At 40.4% G+C, this 22755-nt stretch overlaps 1 protein-coding gene across 4 annotated transcripts in view; it reads left to right on the top strand.

The window, feature by feature from the left end:
* FAM110B (family with sequence similarity 110 member B) overlaps positions 1 to 22755 on the top strand; it is a 115624-nt gene that overhangs the window by 40617 nt on the left and 52252 nt on the right. For 2 of the 4 annotated variants that reach the window (XM_052788310.1, XM_052788313.1), the window contains exon 1: positions 14205 to 14327. The exons of the other annotated variants lie outside the window; for them this stretch is intronic. The gene's annotated coding sequence lies outside the window, so the exon portion shown is untranslated. Of the gene's footprint in view, positions 1 to 14204; positions 14328 to 22755 lie in introns of those variants that run through there. 4 annotated transcript variants of the gene reach the window in all.

Here is a 22755-nt window from a genome sequence, read left to right on the forward strand (position 1 = left end):
GGATCACCTTGTGGTCTTACCCTTTTCCATCATGTAATGTTCAAGTTCTAGTCTAGTAAAAGGAAGGAGATGGACATTCACTGAGATAAAAAACCAGTCAGGTCTCATCCTTCACTAGTCCTCTCCAAACCGAGGCAGTGAAGAAAATGGTGATGGGAAGGAAAGTCTTTGAGCACATATGAGTGTACAGGGATCAGAGTCAAATGTTTTGTATGGCTGCCAGCTGGAGAAGAGGGCTGCATTCACACTGGAGTACAGTGTCCAGTGAAGTACTCATTGTTGTGACCCTTCTGATCCCTGTCTGGAGCTGTCCCTTGTCTCCCAGGTGGCTCTGGGCACTCACTGCTGGAAGCCAAGCAGAGATGTAAAAGAGTTTTGTGGCTTTTGCATCGTCTCATGTTGACCTGAATTTCTGCAGTCAATTTCTCTAGAGGAGATGACTCGAGGGGTGGAGGTGTGTGGATTGCCTCTAGGTATTCTGATTGTTTTTTGCAGTTAAACTCTTTAAAAAAACCAACCAAACAAACAAAAAAACCCCCCAGAACAAACAAACCAAAACAACAAACAGTTTGATAAGGTCCCAGCTACTAGTCAATGTTGATATGCAGAAATGACTCAGGATGAGTTGCAAGCTTCGTTCTTTTGGAAGCTTTTCTTTCAGCCGTGACAATTGTAAAGTTTATTCTCCTAGGAGATGCACAGATCTTCCACTTCCACCCCCTAATAATTACACAAACTAGGTGTTCCTGCTGTTTCTTTAGTGGATACATTTTCAGAGACAATAAAATTTTCAGCTACATTAATTGCCAGAAGTACACTGTCAAAATACTAGGTATGTGATTTTATTACTTCCCTGAAAGAGCTATAAAACCCACCACCAACCAAATACTGGACTTTGTAAAATTTTTAAAAGGAAGAGTAACTTAAATTTATGAAGAAGGATGTTCCAAAAACATGTAATACAGGGCAGAGATTGTTTCCTCTGCTCTGATCACATTGAATCCCTATTGTAAAGGAATTTAACTCCTGTGTTGAATCTAATTTTTGTTTAACACAAAGTTTTTTGGGGCCCTGTCTGAGTGGGAAAGTTTACAGAATTAAGGCATTAGGTGGCATAACCCTCCTGTTGCATCTGCCGGATACAATTGCATACGGGACTTGACGTATGAAATGGGCCAGTAAGTCACATTAATCAATTGACTGCTCCTTTTGAGCATTAAATGCCTACTGTGGATTTTTCACCTAACCCTGGTTAGTGCTGATCAGTAGCAATGTGGGGCGTTGAGCTGTTCAGAAGGCAGAGGCTGCATGTTTTCTGCACTGAAAAGAGCTCTTCATGGAGGGAAATAGCTCTTTTTACGTGCAACGTGGTGAGCCTTAAGTAGACTTCCAGTTTCAGGACCTCACTCCTCCTGAAATTTTACCACTCTGGTTGCCAGTTCTGGGGCTGTCTCCCAGCTTACAAGAAGTTGCATCATTCCACCAAATGTAGTTTTTCAAGGTAGCCCTTATCGTTCCATAAGCATAGCTAATGTCATGGTTGTTATCATGGTAGGTGATCCAGAATTTCCTGTTATGTGATAAAATTAAATGTTTCCACTCAGGCCTGTTTCTTAGAGTGTGTGTTGGATGAAAAGAATCCCTATTTATTTTTTCCCAAGGAACTAGTATTAGGCTCTCTGATTTATTGAAGTCTGAAGAGTACAAAGAATGTGCTGGTTTTAGCTGGGATGGAGTTAATTTTCTTCACAGTAGTTAGCATGGGGCTATGTTTTGGATTTGTGCTGAAAACAGTGTTGATAATTCAGGGATGTTTTCATTATTGCTGAGCAGTGCTGACACAGTGTCACAGCCTTTTCTGCTTCTCACCGCACCAGCGAGGAGGCTGGGGGGGGCACAAGGAGTTGGGAGGGGACACAGCTGGGACAGCTGACCCCAACTGACCCAAGGCATATTCCAGACCATATGATGTCATGTTCAGCATGTAAAGCTGGGGGATGAAGAAGGCGGGGGGACATGCGGAATGATGGTGTTTGACTTCCCAAGTCACCGTTAGGCGTGATGGAGCCCTGCTTTCCTGGAGATGGCTGAACACCTGCCTGCCCATGGGAAGTGGTGAATGAATTCCTTGTTTTGCTTTGCTTGCATGCGCAGCTTTTGCTTTACTTATTAAACTGTCTTTATCTCAGCCCACGAGTTTTCTCACTTTTACTCTTCTGATTCTCTCCCCCATTCCACTGGGGAGGGGAGTGAGCGAGTGGCTGTGTGCGGCTTAGTTGCTGGCTAGGGTTAAACCATGACAGAATAAAAAATAATTTTTCAGTGAACTCATTCATAGCTGATTTTATTTTTTCACCATTGGCCGCAGTCCTCCTACTATGGCACCACGGCATGAGAAGAGCTTGTTACCCCTAACAATTAACAAGCTTCTTAATAATAAGGTTCTTAATAGACTTAATAAGTATAAATACTTATGCTAGGTAAATGCACAGTCTGGAACTTAAATCAGCCTTCCCTGATTTGTATGTGCCAACATCTTCAAAATAGTTTTCTGATCTATAAAGTATTTTCCAGAAAGAGACATTTATGCATAGATCTGTTTAATGTAGTTTAAAAAAAAAAAAAAAAGGATTCACTTTGTCTCTTTTATTGCTGCTGCCTGTTGCAGCCACAATTTGTAATTTATATTAGGTTAGGTGCTGTAAACTTTCAGAGGAGTGAAATATTTTCTCATGTGTCATATAAACAGTATTTGATCAAAAGCACTCTGTGATGGACTGCTTAAGCAAAGCAAAACTAAGATACATGACCTCAGCCAAAAATTAGTCAGTCATTTCAGTGTGATTTGTTATCTCTATCCAGAATTGCTTCACATTAAAATGTAATCATTCTGATATCCAAGCTTGATATATTTGCATCAATTCTAAATCAAGTTTTCTGTTACCTGTGGATTATTCCAGTAGGGTTTTGTCCTCTGTAGAGCTTTCTATTTGTTGCCTGTCTTCTCCTTCTGTGTTCTAATAAGAACAGGTTTAAAGAAATGAATAAACGTATATACACCACGCTTACTTTGTGACTGTTTCAAGTTACGTCTTGATAACTTATTTCTACAAGAACATGCTCTTCTGCAATGCTCATTCACTTGAGTTTTCACTATGATAGGCAGCCTGTAATGAAAACGTTGACTCACTTGAATGATATCTTTGTTTTCTTTACTTTGTAAGGCAGATTGCAAGATAATTTTAAATTGCAAGTATTAGATCACATTTTCTTGAACGTTTGCTTATGATTATGCCAAGCTACTGCACTCACTCACCTATTTTGGTCACAGTCAACGTTTTAAATTTCAGTGTTAAGGGAAGCAGAAGGTGTTTATGTAGAAGAGTACTGAATGATGATAGCTTCGTATCTTGTTAGCTTAATATTTTGAGTATCTTCAAATGAATGGTACTCCTTGTGTTAAAGAACTTTGCATAAAGAACAAAATGGATTCATCTTGTAACATAAAATACAGGTAATCTTGGGGAGGAGGGGGGGAAAAAGCATCTGTGAGATGTAACCTGGATATGCAGGTAATGTAGTCTTCCATTCTTTTATAGACTGAGCACCAGCAGCCTTTAATTTTTGAATGCTTTAATTCTAGTGCAAGTACTCAAATGACTCACCAGTTATCTAAAGCATCAGGTAACTATACCTATATTTAGCTTTGTTCTATCTCCTTATCCTTGTTTCTATCTTCATTTTCTCAGTTGTAAGCTACAGTGAGTTTCATTAATGTTTAGCAAAACAAAAACCCAAAACAATGTGGGAAGTGTTCCCAAGTGTTCTCATGAGTACAGCCTCTGCAGGCTCTTCACAGGTTCTTTCTTCTATGGTCAGGGCATGTGGAGGATAAGTCCTCTGTCTTCTTTCACAGTACCTTTAAACACAAAATACTTAACCCCACCTGCCAAGAGGTTACACTTTTCAGTTGGGGGTGATACCATTTTTAAGAGGTGCCTTCTCTCTGCTTCTTGCTGTGAGGTCTGCTTTGGTGGCAGTGTCCCAGACAGCGACCACCTCCAGTTGTGCCTGCATTTTGGTGGTTGGTCTTTGCCAAGGCATGACCCTGGTCAGCCATAACTGCTTTCCTTCTCCATTGAGGAAATGCTGTGTGCTGCAGACTACGGTATTTAACCATGGGTTGGGGTGTCTGCCTTTTTAGCTCACTAGATCGAAGTGCTGAATTGCAGGAGGTCAGACAAGAAATCAATACTGTTTTTCTATCTGGCTGCCTTGAAGACTATGTAAATTAAATCTATTTATCTGTAAAAAAGTTATGTCCACACTGCAAGAAATACAGTTGGCAAGTATGAACTGCTGCTTGTGTTGCTGCTGGGAAGGATCTTGCCTGGATAATTTTGTTTTTAGAGTAGTTACGGGTAAGTTCCCCTATTTGTAGTAGTGAGATGCAAATAATGTATACAACAATGACAGTTTTACTTTTTTCCTCACAAGTTTTGTAGATCTGTCTCTGGCAGGCTTTGAAAGCTGATGAGGTGAGTGAAGATGTACTGCCACCGGGAACGCATCCTTTGTTTTCTGGAGTTCTCTGCCTAGTAATACCTGTTAGGTGTAGATTTTGTTGCCCCTTTCTTTTGGACACATGCTTTTTTCATTTCCTTTTGGTTTTGTTCTTTTGGGGCTTTTTTTGACATAGTGAACTTCTCAAGTGCAGGCATGCATCTTTTTCACCGCCAGCAGCTTCTACAGATTTTAGGCTTTATATTTTTCAATCTCCAGACCATCTCACATATTATATCCCCAGTTAGTTTGGCTTGGTACTTTTTCCTCTTGTATTTGTATTTACTTGAGGAAGTTACCTGGAAGTTCTGCCAAACATTAACTCAGAGTTCAGCTGCAGGAAGGCTGGAGGGATGTCATGGGTTGGGAGGTATGAGATATTCTACTATATGATATCATTGGGAAGACTTTAAGGAGTCTCTGGTTTTACTCCAAATCCCCTCTTTCACTAGTTTTGGGAGTTGAAAAAACAAGTATACAGAGACCTAAAAAAATTTTGTGACTACTGCAAAATGTGAAAGATAATTTTCAGACTTTTCCTTTATGCACTCTTAGATCTGTAAACGTCAATTTAAATCCCAAATTCTGAATGAGTACAGACTTCTGAACATAGTTAATTCTTTACCCTAACCTATAAAGTAGAATTTTAAAAAAGAAATCAGTCATCTAATTTGGCTGGGTTTTGGTCTCATTTTATTGATGAGATGCAAAACAATAGTAGAAGCTACTGTTTCCTGATGTAGTGTACTAGTTTACCACAAGAGATGATGAAATTCTAAGTACCCAAAGAGAAAACGAGCCTTCAAAATTCTTCTCAACATCAATATTTCAAAGCTATTTCAATTTGTTTTTAATGAAACAGATACAGAATTATATAAATGGGGCAGTTGTAAGTACTCAGAATAGCTTGACTACTTTAAGAGAGATAAATGGTTAGATTTTGCAGGTTAGCCATGCACACGCTGTAGCCTATGTGCTGAACTGATCAGTGTGAAAACTCAGTACTATGCATAGGGGTATTTATGTTGCTTCCCCTCGGTCCTTCCAAATATGAATATTTATGCTAGTGGGTGGGATATGGTGGGATTGCATGCAGCAGTCCAACTGTGTATAGAAATTATGATGGTTTTTAAGTTATGCAGTGTTTTTCATAGTTACGTGGTTTCTGTTATAAAATACGAATAATACGTACAGTGTTAAACACTTACGCAACTTTGAAACTTGCTCATGTTTCCCTTCTCTAGCAGCCCTTTTACGGTGGTTATGCTGCTGATGTTTTGACTACAGACTGCTGGAATTTGCTTTGAAAACATCAATGTGTGTTTTATTTGCTGATTAGCTTTGGAGCAGCTTCTTCTTTAGATCCTGATTAAGGCAGAAGTTTGGGGAGCAAGGATAAGGCTTTCTTGTTCAGATCGCTAAAGACTACATTATTGTAGAGCATGTAGGAGATACATGTTTGAGACAGACCGAAAGCTCCAGTTCTGGCATCACTTAATTTTGAGTGCTCACCTTTTGACCTTATTTTCCCATGTTTGTACCCAATTTCTATAGGGACAAAAAAGGATTATTGTTATGCTATTAAGGTTATATTGTTATGGGATTACTGATTTCCCTTTCCACCTCTGACATGTTTGGGACTTTTAAGACTCACCACTGAGACATCACCCACTTGACGTAGTGGGAAACCAATGATCTCAAAAATATGCTGTCCTCCACAGAGTACAGTGTTAGAAAAGATGAGGCATGCTTGCTGCATATTTGTGCTCACAAAATGTATTTGAGTTTGCAGTGAAGACTAGGTTCAGACCTGTAAACATTAGCCTGCTTTATTCCTAATCTTATGTTGATACAAATTCTTGCCAAAGTAATAAATGCCCACTAAATGATGTGTGTCAGCAGTGTTAAATTACAGTGCCAGTGAGACAGAAGTTGTTAAGTACTTGCATTTTGTTTAATGTAAAACTGGTGATTCTGATGCCTGTGCTTTTACCAACCTGTTCTGGAAGTGCTGGGGATTTGCAGCTGGGACAAAGGCATAAAAGGCTCCATCTGATTTGGGATTGATCCTCTGAGCAGTCAGCACTTCATGAGGATGGCCACCTGAAGAAATTCTGGTTATCAACAGCAGTAGTATTACAAGTGGTGACTTGTGTGAGGCTACTATGCCATGCAGACGTGTGGTGTGGAGAAATTGGGCAACATTTTTTGCCCCCAGGCCTAGGAAACAAAATGCGATGAGAATGCCTGCTGTTTTGCCCAAGAAAGGTTTGAGAAGGCAGACCAGTGAGTAATTTGTCCCCAGGATGTGACAGAGTTCCCCTGGTGCATGTTTCCTATCTTCTTCAGAGCACTCCCTAGCTCCCGTGCTAGTTTTGGTAGGATCATCACTCTCCCCCTCACCTTAGTTGAAGCACTATGCAGGGAAGGGAGTGTCTGCTCAAATGGGCAGAAAAGGATGGAAAATAAGAAGTGAGAGCCTCTAGGTAGACTTGAGGGGTGGGCACTTGTCTGTCCCCATTTATACTAATTTTTCATAGCCCTAGTTACATGACTTGTGTGCTCATTTTGCATTAGAGGATTGGATAAAAGCCACAAGCAGTTCTGGAGGAAGGGTCTGGGACCTTATCAGCCCCATGAACTTTAACCGCTAGGTGTACAAGCGGCCCAAGACGCAAGTATGCTCTTTTTCAGGAACATTATATGGAGTGAGAGTCCTGAAGACTGTCATAAAAGGGCTTTTGGCTTGCTCTATTAAATAATTAAGTCTCTCTTCCTGGAGAGGCTTTTCATCTATGCCAGCAAAATGCTTCTTGTTTCCTGTAAGAAAGCCATGAGACTGGGTTCTGGTATGGCAAGTCACAGTTGCTGGTTTTATATGGACACAATTTCTAGTCATTAAATTAACAATCTTTCTATGATTAAAATCTAAATTTGTTTTACATTTGGCTACAAAGGCTTGAAGTTTAGTAAGCTGTCTTCGAACTTGTTAGCCTTGAAATGATAACCAAAGCCATTGCATTCAAAGCTAGTTTTCTTCTCGGGTTCATTGTGCTCAATATCTTCAACTCTTGCATAAGGTAATAAGATCTGAGACCTGCTCTGAAACTCTGAATTATGGGTGTGAACTGGAGACTTGAAGTCTCAAAGGTTTGCAGTCTCTGAGCTCCCAGCGAGCTGGCTGGCAGTGGGGCGGGTTTTGAGTGAGTGCCTGTACGCATTAGCATCTGCGAGGAACCACTTCATGTTCCAACAGTCACACCTTGACTTGCTTTCTAGTTGCATCTTGCAGCTCAACATAAACACCTTCTCACATAGAGAGATGTAAGGGAGCGGAAAACATTCTTTGAAGAATAAAAAAAACAATGGGCTTTAGAGAGCTTGATAGGTCTTCATTGTCATCACACAAGATCAAAGAAAGCCTCAGAGCTGCGCGTTCTACTCAGAATTGGAAATAACGTTCTTAATTACAGAAGTGAGCAAGTCTGACGGAGTTTTTCCTTCAAAGGGAGGAATGCTACACTAAATCCTTCAGCTTTTGCACTCTTTGCAGCATAGCATTTTTGAAAAATTACACCTGTCCTCTAATGGAAGACTTGCATTTAAAGTTTCCCTGGGCCAATCTGTAGATCTTTTGGTTAGATATACTCAGCATCAGATGTGTCACCCATTGCAGTACGGTGGTCATAGTGAAAATGATACTAAATAGAGAAGGTAAAGAAAGTGCCAGCAGTGGTGATGAAGATTAATAATGTGGAGGTACTGGAAGTATACTTATTATATTGCAAGCTCTTTTTTCTGCTCTTCCACTGAGGAAAATCTGTACTTGTCTGTCAGCTTTCTAGCTTAAGTGATGCTCTCAGGATCCCCGTTTTCTACCACACCAAGTACAAAAAATGTATCTCCGCTTTCGAAGCCCTTTTGTGGCTTGTTCCAATGTAGTTTTAACCTCTTGTGTCCCTGTGAGCAGTTGACTTTTGCTACCATTACACCTTGTGTTAGGACTTCAGCATCTTAAATCAGTCATGTTTCATTTTTTTTGTTGCTCTTTCTTTTTAAACCTGTTTGTTATGGTCTGCTAATATGTCTTTCTCAGTTGGCTGTTTGGAAACAGAGGCTGCTTTTTCTATAATATATTTTACAATCTTTGGCTCACTAGGGTCATGATCATTGATTTTATGCGAGTCAGGCATGCACTATATGGCATCTATGGCCTGGATGCGCTATTTAAGGCTATTTCTTCTGCTTACTGTGTTACTGATAAGCAATGTGGTCCCTTTCTGTGGTTCACCAACTTCATGGCCATCTATCTGGTCAGCTAGAGGTCATGAAGTGGTGGCTAGGAGGCACACATGTTTTGGTCTTGCTAAGGTCTCAGCTGTGCTGACAGGTATGTTGCCTTCTGAAATGGACAGTTCAAACTGCATCTCTGCTGCTAGCTGTGAAGAAAGGTAGTGGAGGGAAAAATAAGTAGGGTGGAAACACAAGAGGGCACAAAGAATATTTGTATAGTTTGAGGTGATTGCTGAAATACGGTATAGAGGTGGATGAAAGCTTGCACTGAAGGAAAAATGGGGGGAACTTGAGGAGAAATGGAAGGTCGACATTGGGATGGAGATGTGTTGGAGTGGTATGTGACAGGAAGCATGTTTCAGGGTGACGTGAAGTCTTTAAAATGACCTATCCTTTGAATCTGGGATTTCTGTGTTCTTAAGGATACCAACAGACTACTACTGTGTTCCACGTCTGATTGTGTGGCCAAAGTGCAAGTGCTCAGCGTAGTAAACCTCCTGCAGACTTCACTTCAGATCCTTCTTTACTGCATCCATCGGTGGTAGGATGAAACACACCACACTGACAGCTTAACTGCTCCTCCCCTGGTTCTCCGACGTGGCAGTGATGGACCGGTGTCTTCATTTCAGTGAGTTAGGTCTTCAGTGAAGATACTGCCAACATGTAGGTCTGTGGAGGCGAGGGATGGTAATGTCCTTTGGAATGTGGGTGCGTGGGATTTTTTGTTTGTTTTTTATGATTCTGAGAAAAAAGTGAATATGAATGCTATAAAAAATACTCTGTAGTAATCGATCTTAGTGCCATCCTGCAGAGAATCTCTGGCTTTAATAGTGAGACATCTCTGCCTGTTATTAAGCTTCCAGAGGAGTGCTGTCTATGGCATTAAGGGATATAATTAGCATATTTGAAAAGAAAGCCCCGAAGTTGCAGGTTGGCTGACCAACTTCAAAACATGATCGATAACATTGACGTGTACACACACGTATATGCATAGGTAACTGTTGTCTTACCAATTTAAATCAGGATCAATCCAAGAAATATCCGTGTGCTCCATAAAATGAACATAGTTTTTTCCACACTGAGTACTGACCTTGAAGCCTGGCATTTGTGACTTCCTGGGAAAAGTTTATATGGCAAACACTAGGCCTGTGTTTTGTTTTCCTCCACGAATGATGTTGGGTCTTGTGATGAGTTTGCCACCAATTTGCAGACTTCCCAAAGTCCACCAAGTACTTGCTAGGAAAGAAAAGAGCCCAACAAATAACTACTATGAAGTCAAAGGTAGTTTTCAAAAGAAAGAGGAAAATAATGCTAGATAAATTTCTTTGGGAAGGAAAGTTGAAATGTAGAAAAACTTGTGGAACAGAAAATTGTCCCCTCATCTTTTAATCTGTGTAAAGATAAAAAGTACCATACAAAAATCTTTACACTTGTTATGTATACATAACCATGGGATGGTTTAGCTTACGTCTAAAAGTCTAATGAATGCATCAAACCAAGTGAAATATTCATTAGAGTAATTGATTCAGTTCAACCTCTCAAGGCTACAGCTTGGAAATATACACACTATTGCCTTTAAAAATGCAGTATGTTGATTCACCAACCTTTTTGCTCAACTCATTTTCATTCCATATGTTTGTTATACTGTGCAAAATCTAATTGAGTAACTGAGGTAGCAGCTTCCAAGCAATATTTGGTATATTTTATAGTCAAAGGTTAAGCGGTATCCAGAGTGAAACCCATTTAGTTGCAAGACACATCAGAAATTTTTTATTTTATATATTTTTGTATTGAAATCATGTGATATATAAGTACTTATACAAGTGATCACAACATAGTAAAAAGTTATTTGTTCCCAAAATAGTCATCCGTCTGTTAATTCACTTAGATATGCCTAAATGAAGTGTAAAATTCATTAATGTGCTAGCTAGGCAATTTTCACTGTAAGATGCTGGTTTCAGTGTCTCATGATGAATTCATCATACCCCCATAGCTTTTCCTTTCTCCTCCCCTCTGTGATGGACATCTGCCTCACACCATATGGTTTTGGAAAATTTTGCTAGAAACTGGTCTGTCAAGGAACGGGGCTAGAGAAAACCAAACTTGCTTTTAATTTCTAAAAACATTGTAGCAGACCTTCTGTTTCCATGTGGAGGAGCAGGAACTTGAAGCTCAGCACAGGCGGGTAACTTGTGCCAGGGACAGGCTTTTGCTTTCGATGAAAGTCTGCCAAATATTGGCCAACTCGCCTACCTTTCACAATTTGTTCACTTCCAACAGAGACTTGCTGGAGCTGAGGAGTCTCTTGTGACTGTGTCCTCATGAAACCTCTCTTGCCCTCTCTTGCTGGCATGCCTGTACGTGGCCGTATCCTGTCACAGGACCGGTGCAAGGTCCAGGCACTTGTGTGCGGTCACCACGGGCGGCAGGGCAGGCTGGTGGAGCTCTGCGTTGCTCTCAGTTGGAGTTTTAGCCACCTGCCTTTGCTGAACGTGGGCTCTCGTAAACCACCACTGGCTCCAAACATCAGACCTGCAGTGCTGTTCCCCATGCCTTCCTTGCCCAGCCCATAGTCGTGATGGTTAGAAGTGACTGTTAAAATCGAGACAGATATTGGGACTCTTCTGACGGGTCTGCTAAGGTAAGCACAGAGGTTTAGTGAATGTTGATTGTGTTGCAGAGACAAGTAGGTGTCTCTTGAAATTCAACTTCACAGCTGTCAATGGGTCCCCCGACTGCAGCTGCCACCATGATGTTTTAAAAAAGAAAGCAACTCCTAGAATAAACGCTCTGCTGCAGTGGTATGTTGCGAGCACGCTGCCGGCAAAGCCCTTGCTGGTGACATGGGCTGTACTTGCCCTTGGAGCCAGCAGCTCTGTGGGAGAAGGCAGGAGGCTGGCTGCTGGGGAGCGGTGCTGGACCGGCACAGGAGAGAGCAGCGAGGGCTTGGGGAGCTTCTGGGCAGAGATGGCGGATGCATAGGCTTAGTAGCTTGCGTGGGAAGGAGCCAAAACTGCAAGTCCTGGGGGCAGCTGAAGCCTGTTTAATACTTCTTTAAGGATTCTTGGTCATTTTGTCACTGGTCATAGGTGCCTTGGTGGTCTGTGAATGTGGATTAGATTAAAAGAGTGATTTAAGTCTCTTTGATTTTCTTTATATTGTGTGTGTGTGTCTTTTCCTTTGCTTAGCAAATATAAGCATTCCCAATAGCCGGATCAGAGGACTAGGGTCGAGGCCATTGGTCTCGTTCCCCTGTTCCTACCTTTGGCAAAATGTTGTTAGAAAAATCATTGTGGATCTGATCGTGAAATAATTGCGCACCTCTTCTTCACATGTCTCTTGAACTCTTTTTAAATTAAGTTTTTAACCATTGTATAACTGCTCCTCCTGCCTTTATTCATGAAATACCTAGTTTTCTGGCTTCAAGGAGTACTACTGAGAAACTTGGAATATTCTACAGTATTTTAAAGAAGCACAGTTTATAAAAATTGATGAGCTCCTTAGATGATGTAATCTGCAAAAGAAGACTTAATAAAACAGCCTCCTTCGTTTATTGCAACACAAAACTTAATGTTGACTGAACATTGAATCAAGAAGCAACATGTCACTATTCCTGCCTTTCATTTTTATTTCTAGATGTATATAGCTTTGAGAATATTTTTCTTACAGAGATGAAGTCTGCTTCTAGCGCAGAGCGACTCTTTATGAGCAATTTTCACTGGCAGATTAAGAAAGCTGTGACACAGCTATTTACATACTGTCAATAAATATGGTCTTGCACTGTTACCACATGGAAGTCTTGTTCAGTTAGGAACATTTTATGTAGTAGCAAATACAATTTTGGTACTGAAGTAAGTATGATAGATGAAAATGTTTATAAACAACTTTTAATATCATGCACTTGGACCGTGCCTGATACTGTATGGTGCTGGTGATAAGAGTAAATAATTAGGAAAAATGCTCACATGGGCACAAAGGAACTCATTGTTGCAGTGGGGCTCAGGGTCTTGCAAGTGTAATGTTTATGCATGTGTTTTATGTGTAGCTTAGTGGAACATCTTAAAAATGTGTTGTGAAGTTTGTATATGCATAATGCTGTAGCATTATGATATTTCGGCAGTATCAATCATGAAAAATGTACTGTATCTCATGAGAGACAGCTGGCACTGGCACTTCTGAGAAACAGGCTGTGTACTTCCATCTTGCCACTGATGTCTGAAAACCTTTTGGTCAGTGTAGAGCTTAGGTGATTATATGAACCATGTGGGAACAGGAAACTTCAGAAGATTGTTTCCCAATTTGTGCTAATCAGAGTGAAGATTAATTGAAATGTACTATCAAGGAAGACTAAACTACAGGTGCCCTTATCTTTTTTCGTGGTTAATTACCTGATACTGTAGAAACTTGCAGCATCTTTCAAATACACAGTGGTCTCTTAGATCATAACATTCCTTAGTTTTGTGCACTTACACATTTATAAGATGCGTTTAAGGCTTACTTTAGTTAGTTCCCCATACTTCTAAGGAGTATTTGCTCACGGTTAAGTACTTTCCAAATGAATTCAGTTGTTTTGCATAATGGCAAAAATTTCCTTGGCATTTCCACCATAGCCTCGTGAAAGTTTAGTTAGGACTTTATGCACACAGAAGCCCTTGGGTCATCTGAGTATCTGCCCACGTGTAAACGTAAAGGACAGAGCGGGTCCTATTGACTTCTGTAGGGCTACTGTGTGCTGAAAGCATGCGTGTGGTGCCTCGCTGATCCGAGGTCTACATTGTAGATGGTGAAGTACTGTACATAAACTGATCTGCGATCTGCTGTGTATGTGATGCTGGTAATGTGTACATTCAGAACAAGAATTCCTACCGGTGGAATAAACTGCTGCGTTTTATTGTCTCCTCCTAATAGACCTAGCAGACTACAGGTGGTCAGCTTCTGAAAGAGCACTCCTAAATATATCCTTTTTTTCAGAGATGGAGACAAACGCCCTCATAGGCAAATCATTTGAAAAAACAGCAACAACAACAAAACCCAAAACCCAAACAGGAATTTTGTCTTTATGTACCGAGACAAATAACAATCCCAAATGTTGATGCTTTCGGCTAAAAGGTGTAATCTGTTCAGCTCTCATTTCCTCGTGCGCGGTGCCTCAGCAGCCCTGTGCTATGGCAAACGGCTATAATTAGATTAGCAGCCTGCTAAGCAGCGGTGACAGTCTGCGAGCCTCAGCGAGCATGTGCTGGATTCTGCATGTGCCTCGCGCTTATTGGCGGGCGAGGTTGCTGCCTGCCGGTTTGATAGGTTTCCCCAGTAATCTTTATGCTGCATTACAGACATAGATACAGAGGTACTGTGTGCATGCAACGGGAGAGGTGCTCAGCTTGTAGCGTAAAAGAAAGCCCACAGATGAAAGGCACTGGTCTTTGTTGCAAAACATCAGTACTTAAGGACTGCTAGCTGGAAACGGAGAGGTCAGTGAAGGAGTTTTACTTGGTGGTAATTACTTTCAGGTCTTTATCTCTCCGGTAAAAGAGTCATGCATGAAATGAATACTGTTAATCATGTCATCTGTTTAATTTGATCTTGCTTTCATTAATATCATGTGTAGTCCGGTGGGAGAGCCATCAGATTACAAAACATATTATTAGAGTGGATTTAGTTCAAAAATAGAGTGTATTTATACGGGAATATTGCTTTCATTTGAAATTTTGAGCCTGTGCATGTGAGTGATTTTACTGGTTGCCTTTTGTTATGCTAATGGAAATATTTCTTTTATTGGGATATTTTCTGCAAAGCAATTGAATTGGAGCATTTATAACTACTGGCATATGAAGATAAATCTCTATAAATACTGATTAGTTTTAAAGAATAATTTTGTGAAGTGTTTTTTAATTTGATCACAGCAATAACTATTTTGATGGTTCTTTTGCAACAAGATAGAGGGATGAGGAGTAATATGCTATTGTTCTTTCAACAAAGATGCTGGAGCCTTCATGTTTGGGTGGATTCTTTGTTTCATCCACTGGGTTTTATTTTAAGTGGCTTTCAAAATGAAACTAAAGCCACCCTGCCTGGTAGATTGCAGTATATCCTTTGCTTGCACAGACATGTATTTTATATTTCTCTATCTATCTATCTATATATATCTGTCTGTATTGTTCTCAAAGGCTGAATTTTGGCCCAAAGCCTTGTTTATTGTCAGAACTGCCTTCAGCAGTAGAATGAAACAAGATATATATGCCAATCTTTTAATTTGTGATTCTGAGGCTATTACAGTATTTATCATAGCATCATACTCATTTAAGTTCTTTTCATACTTGACCTACACATCAATTGATGACAACTTTTCCTATAAAAAGCATGCATATTTTATGAACACATTTTACAGTGAAAGCTGTTCAGAACAGAAGGAAGCAAGCATGAAGTATTAAAAAAGAAAAGCCTCTTAATATAGTCATGCCTCATTTGATGACTTTTGAATATTGAGGCTGACTGTTGAGACTTCAAAGTTAATGCCCTTGTCTCTGTCAGACTCCAGAGCTCACATGAACTTGTATATTAAGTCACCAGTCATCTGGCTGGCTGGCTGCCACCATGCGTCTGAGGTATGAGTAGATTGTCTCGGCCAGGATCAGAAAGGTGTTAGGAACAAGAGCTATTTTCGTTTTAGTCTTCACTCTTCCCTGTGCACCTATCCGTGGAAATGTTTTTCCTGTTATATAAACCAAAGCAAAATTTAAGTTGTTCACTTTTAAACTATACGATATGAAACTGTGTTACCTCCAGAGTAGATACCCTTAAAAGTGGGCATTTATTAAGTTGCTAACTTTATATGGCTGTGGGGACAACAGGTACGCATGCTTCATTATTTGTGATAGTGTATTCAAAAGGAAAAGTATTTGGGAGGTTTAATCACAGCTGGTACCAGTTTCTTTGAATTTTTTCTGCTGACTGAAGTAGTTACCTTGGTGTCTACATTCACCTGGGTTTTATTTGCAAAGTTGTTTTCTTCCCTGCAGACCTGGAAAATGGCATTTTTGCATAGCAACAGTTAAGCCTGGACAGGGAGGACTAAGGATGTGAAGACATGTTGTTTTCAGTCTGTTTCATGTTCTCTCGTTGCTCCAAATTAAAGAGGTTTTAAGTTCATCTGTGTCTTTTGCCTTTTTTAACAGATGCTTACCTGAAGTAATTTATCTACATCTTTATGACCTTTGCAATAGCATCCCATGAAGGAGTAAATAATGGTGATGTTAGTAATAAAGAAATGTAGAAAGTAATATTCCCAGCTGAATTATATATTTACCATATCTAGACAGTTTATTTTCAAGAGATGAGAGGCTGGTATTTTCTGTTTCATGTATTGAGCTATTGTTATTTGTAAGTAACATAAAGCACAGCTGGAAAAAATGCGGTAAAAGTTAGCATATTTTTACTGGTGGATACAGGTGATACCACTACCCACTGGAAATGAAATGCTGCACCAGCAGCTATTTAGGCGTGGACATCTCTACCTCCAAAAAGAGCTGTGGTGATCTATGCGAGTATCACCAGAAAAAATGACAGTTGTGAAACTAAAACTGGTGACAGTGTAGTTTAAACTTGCAATGCCTTAACAGCAGAGAATAAGCTACTTTGTTATTGCTTCTCTTTGTTACAACCTCATTTTTCTTCTGGGCAAACAAAGAAAACAAATTGAAGCAACAGTTCATGTGGATTACTTTCTAAAAAAGTTGTCATCTTTGTTGCTGTAAACATATTTTAACTATAACCAGTGTATTACTACAGAAAATGTAGCACGCTTCAGATTATTCTCGAGCTTTTATATTCAAGTTTTGACAGTGAGTTTTTTGACGTAGAAGTTTTTAATTACTCTTTGTTAGGAGATGCATGCATAGCATGTTTGCTATGTGCCTCTGTGAACTGTTCTTATTTCTGATATGATGCCCTGTAGATAAATTTCCAAGTTCTTTGCTATGTGAAAGGGAAACTTCTCTTTCCAACCAGGAATGCAGTGTGTGTGCGTGTGTGTGTGTGGGCATAAAAGTATGTTACAAGAATCAAGGTCTCAAGTGTTTCATCTCTCTCTCTCTCTACATATATCTATAGCTGGGAAAGAATCACTTATACCATCTAACACTAATATATGTTTGTGTAGAAATTAATATGTTGTTAACACTTTCAATGTCATACCAGTACTCTCATTATAATCCCATAGAAATATAAATGCTCCTTGAAGACTAGTGTTTTCAGAAACACTGGCTTTGGCTGCTAGCTGGAGACAGATATATGCAGTAAGCTGAGTGCCTGTAATAAACAGTGCTATGCTAGCTCTGGTTTATCGAAATGTTATGTCTTTTTTACTGCTACGTGTGCAAGTGAATTTTGCATTACTTAAAACCATGCTAAGTCTAAAGGGGAAAGACGATACTTAAGGTTAATGCATTTTATTTTTTTTGTAGTCTGTTAGCAATGAAAGAGATACTCCTGAAAAACAGTCGTAGGGATTTAAAGTATTACCACAGTGTTTATTTTGCAGGATTTATACTTACATGCCTTACAGTTTTTAAGTCGAGTAGCAGTAAGTGATATATGTGTAAAGGTTTACATTACAATGAGAAAAGTGACATTGTGCCCTAAAGCTCCTTTTTCCTTTTCCTCTGTTTTTGGAACCAACTCCAGTTATTACTTTGCTGATGAAATGTCTGTCTGTTTAAATGGTCGAGACATTCAATAGCCCATCTATAAATGCTTATTATAACACTTTGAGAGTTCATGGGAAATCAGTAGCCTGTTTTCTGTATTTTGCTGGGTGAAGGTCCTTTTACTCTTTTAAATCTGAAAACTCTGGGGCTGGGTGGTGGGGAGGTGTAGGCTGAGCCCTCTCAGTGGACATTCCCTCTGCAGGCTCAGCAAGGCGTACATTAAGCTGGGAAGGCCTTATTGTCATGATGCTCTTCCCGCACTGATGCAGCCGCACTAATTAACGGGGTCGGAAATGTGACCACGTTCTGTGTATGCAGACGGCTGCTGCAGCCCCAGTTCGGAGGCACGGGTGCTCCCATGCCCGGGGACTGGGCCCAGGCAAGGGCCTGTGGTGGGGAAGGTCTGCCCTGCCCTGCCCTGCCCCGCCCCACCCTGCCCCGCCCCTCCCGCAGGGCTCTTGCTCACAAGTTATTCTGGGTACTAACTATGTGGAGTCAGAAACTTAAACAGTGGGTGAAATATGCCTAGCTGTAGGCATCTGCGTGTCAAACGTTTGCAACGTTTAGAGGAAGGTTGTGTTTTATAGAGCCGGGAATGGAAGCAGCAATGGCTTTTTCTTGCAGTTCTCACAGCTGCAGTGGTATGGTGAATTGAAAACAAAATGGGTATTATTAATTTTTTTTTTTTTACACTTAATCTCCTGTTATGATTAATTTTAATTGTTCTTAAATGTATTACCTGTGGTATTAAGTGTGGCTTGATAGATTTAGTGTAGAATACAACTGGCAAATAGTAATCCTGGATGCTATTGTCTGTGTAATCCTGGTAACAAGATTCCTGTCTCAGTTTCATGTTGTCTTTCGTGGATGTGCTTCAGCCACCTGTAGGCACAACTACTTGCTACAGCCTTTCCATGAAGCACCTGAAGCTTCCAACCCAGATCCTCACTTTGTAAATATGTAATTTTTAAACATGAATTGTCCATTCCATAACAGACATTATTTGGTTTTATGCCCTGTCATGAGTTGTCTCATACTTCTGTGGTATATTGGTTTATTAATTGAAACAGTATATTATTTATACTGCTGATGATTATATGGCCATCTATTTTTTTGGCTGTGTATCTGTTGGGTCTTGTAGAATCATTTTACTGTATCCATTCATACCTTCCTAATATGAATGCAAGTACTACAAAATCCCAATTAATGGCAAAGAAGGATATTAAATTCTTGCCTCTCTTTAAAGGGAACTTAGCTTTTTGGAAGTTGGTAGACTAGCTCAAAGATTAGGCTGTTCTGCTCCCTGATGAGGCAGTCTGTAGGAACACATTCTGTAGTGAAGTTATGCAATGCGGAATACAACTTGTATGGGTTATTAGTGCCATTTAACTGGAGAGAAATAAGAATATCCAGGTTTGCAGTGGTATGCACATTTTCACAAGTTTGTGAATATTTGGCTCTTGCATCTGCTTAGGGTCCATGGTTATAACTGGTTCTTTTCAGGTCTGGATACTGGTTTTGTAGGTAATGATACTGAAGGAGAGATGTTAATAGGATGTGGTGTGTTTGCCTACAATGCAAATGCATAATATGATACGGTCCCTGTTCCAAAGTGTTTCCTGCCTGTATAATCTAGGCAGAAAAAGGCTAGAGAGGAAGGGAAAAACAGGGACAATAAAGATGAAGCATCTTTTATGTGACCACAAACTGTGGGCTTGCAAGGTAGGCTGAACAGTCTGTGCTTTAGGATTATAAACCATCACTGCAAATGTCTTTTAAAAGAGTGAAAAATATCATAAGATCAGTATAACTATTCCTGTCTACATAAGCACTTACAGTACAAACTTCCCAGGGTAGGATGATTTCCTTCTGTCTCGGTGTCGTAATTGGCATTGGGTATTTTGGGCATTGCAGTCATCTGGAAATGAGTGTGCAGCTTTGTATTTCTACTGTGACATTACAACAGCAGTCTACTCAGAAAATGTATGAGGGACTTGATAAATTACACCCCTTCCTCTTCCATTACTGTTACATCAACCCTACTGCAATCCATGGTCCTGCCCCATTTTCCTTCAGCGTATTGTGGAGTGCAGAGATTGCTGGTTTGGCCCCTACCTCCCCAGGGACTGGGTGAAGCCCGGCAGAGGCAGTACGGTTGCTGTTAGTTTTGTGTGGAAGGCAGGTACCATGGTGGGTGCAACAGAACAGGACCTCAAAATAGACAGTGTCATTGTCCTCCAGTGTTTTGGTGCCTCTTGTTTCTGTTCCCCACAGTTCTCCTCTTCTTGCCTTGCTGCCACCTCCTTTCTAAATTTTGTCTGCCCTGTTTTCCCATTCAAATCTACTCTTCTTTTTCACTTTCTCCTGTCTGTCTCTGCCCTTCAGCTTCTATCTGCCATTCAACCATGTGCTCTTTGACATCTTTGCAGCCACTGCTCCCTTTTGGGGGGGTGGATATCCAAAAATACCTTGTAGGCAGAGGTGCCCAAGGATGGCACGCAGGTGAAGAATTTAAATTCTCTTACCAAAGATGCTTGATATTTGTTTGGTTATTATTTATTTATTTGTTGGAGCAAGATGTCCTTGGCTCCTGCTTGGAAAGCTTATTCTGACAAATACAAATCTTATCCTTGACGTTTCCAAGTCTGATGTATCTGCTTTTTTTCTCTCGGCCTGTTACCTCTCTACTGAAAGCAAGCATCTCTGTTCTTCTTCCTGTCATCTCTAGATCGGGCCTTTCCAAAGTGATTAATGAGCTTTGCTGACCACTTTCTGCAAACAGGGCTCCTTTCCATCATGCCTCCATGCAAGGTACCCCACACCAGCCATGCTGCTGTAAGAGCTTGACCCGAGGAGCTGCTTCTGCTCCTCCTGCTCTTCGTAGGTGTCTCAGGCAGTGGTGGCATGTTACTGACCTGAATCTTGACAGCTTCACTGCTGCCTGCAGGGCTCCGAGCTGTGTGGGTACTTACTGCTTTAAAGTCACATTTATTTTGCTCTTTTTTTTGCCAGCTACTTGGCACATTTGCTGCACTGGGTGCCTAAAGGATCCTGCTATAGGGTCTCTACTGGAAGGAGGTTTTGCAGACTGCCATCATTAAATCCTCACAGAGCAATAGCCAAGCAGATCGTGCCCCCATCCCATGCTAAAGTATACAGGGATTGGGTGGTTCATCTGTAGCGTGGCTTGATGAGGAGTCTTTCCTATGGTGCGTGTAGAAAAATTGGGATGCTTCTTTACTATCAATTGTGATTTTTAGCTCTCTAAAGAGCCAGAGTTTTTGCAAGTATTTTCTCTTTCCTTATGCTACAAAGCAACTTATACTTTCTTATTTTACTTCCGTATGACTCTGAAGCTCAAATTTGCATCAAAACCATGTCTGCAACTAACTCTTAAAACACATCCATTCTTAGAAGTCATCTACAAATACTAAATCCATCTGGTGTTGAATTACCATTGATTTTTTTGCAAGCTTGCTGAAACTGGATTGATGCTTCCCACCTCTCCAAGAAATATGTACATCTGCCATTTATAGCGACTCTTACTTTTGGATTTTGCAGAACATAGTACTGGAAGCATTAGGATCCTACGCAGAGCTTTTTTTTCCTGCTTCTCACTAAAATTAAGTATGGAATGAACAGTATATATAAATACATGACAGGGGGGAGTAAAGAAGATGGAGCCAGGCTCTTCTCAGTGGTATCCCATGACAGGACAAGAGGCAACGGGCACAAACTGAAATATAGAAAATTCTATTTAAACATAAGAAAACAATGGTTTTTACTCTGAGGATGGCCAAACACTGACACAGCTTGCCCAGAGAGGTTGTGGAATCTTTGTCCTTGGAGATATTCAAAACCAAACTGGGACATGGTCCTGGGCAACCTGCTCTAGGTGACCCTGCTTTCAGCAAGGGGTTGGACTAGACAATCTCCAGAGGTGCCTTCCAGCCTCAGCTGTTCTGTGATTCTGTAACTAGAAGTCTCCAAACAGCAGACCAAGCAGGCCTTGCAACTCTAGGCAAGTTATTCTTTCTGTATTAGTTCTGCTATCCAAAATTACTTCACGTTTTATACCTATTCTTAGGTATGAATGTGCACATGTATAGATATGTATACACCTACCTATTTCTGGCTGCTGTGTAAACATCCCTGGAGGCTAGGACAAACTGGAGAATATCAGAGATGGAAAATGGAGGAGGAGAATGTTTTTATATTTTTCTTAAATATACAAATTCCATTTCAGACAGGCCACACTGGTTTTCTATGCTTTATGCAGCCACTGAGATATTTTTTCCTTCCAAAATAATATGCTACGTCTGTATAGTAAAAAATGCTAGATAAAATTGCTTTAAAGAAAGTTTTTTATTTTTCTTAGATTATTTCTGTTGGGCACTACTTATGCATAATTACATCTTTGTTGTGGTCCACATTATGTTTAAGTGGGCACAAATTGCCCAGAAGGAGATCTGCATGAGAGAAGGAGGAGATCAAAAGGCTCTGGGTCAGAAAAGGGAGGTACACCCTCAGCTAGACTCCCCTTTCTCAAAAACATAGCTCCAAATTAAGTAGTAAACATGGAAAAATTGGCCTGAGAACTCTCTACAGGCACTTTGTATTTATGCAAATACTTTTTGGAGTCCTACATACGCGTAATTACTGCTCTGCTGGTATTCAGCCCTGTTTCTGCAGCCCACGGTAGCTGTGTAGATCTGACAGCATTGCTGGAAACTAGGAAGCTGGACAAAGCTGACTACTAAAATTACATGTAGTCTCTTGGTGTATACAAATGAAGCACCAGGTGACCCTCAGAAGCAGTGCTGGAGGAAGCTGTCTGTGAGCATCCTTTGTACATGAATTGGATAACTCTGTGGGGAAAAAGGGACACTTGCACAGCTCTTCATGTCCCTTCAAAGCTATGAATCTTGCCTTATAGCATTAACACTCTTTCTCCTTTTCAGCCCCCATTAAAGTCAATTTTTCCCTTGTTTAAATGATCACCATCATTAGTAGTATATTATTCGGGGTTGAAGAGGTTGTCTTTGTTTACATATTGGCCAAGATAAGCGACAGAGCATGCAGACCTGGGTTTTTATATTTGAAGTTGCAGAAACCATTATCTTTGTTCCCACAAGCATTTGGATTTTCACTATTTAAATACATGGTAATGCCATGTTTTCTCTTCTGATGCTCT

The sequence above is a fragment of the Harpia harpyja genome, chromosome 5 (genome assembly GCF_026419915.1).
Source record: "Harpia harpyja isolate bHarHar1 chromosome 5, bHarHar1 primary haplotype, whole genome shotgun sequence".
In the NCBI taxonomy this organism is placed as follows: domain Eukaryota; kingdom Metazoa; phylum Chordata; class Aves; order Accipitriformes; family Accipitridae; genus Harpia; species Harpia harpyja.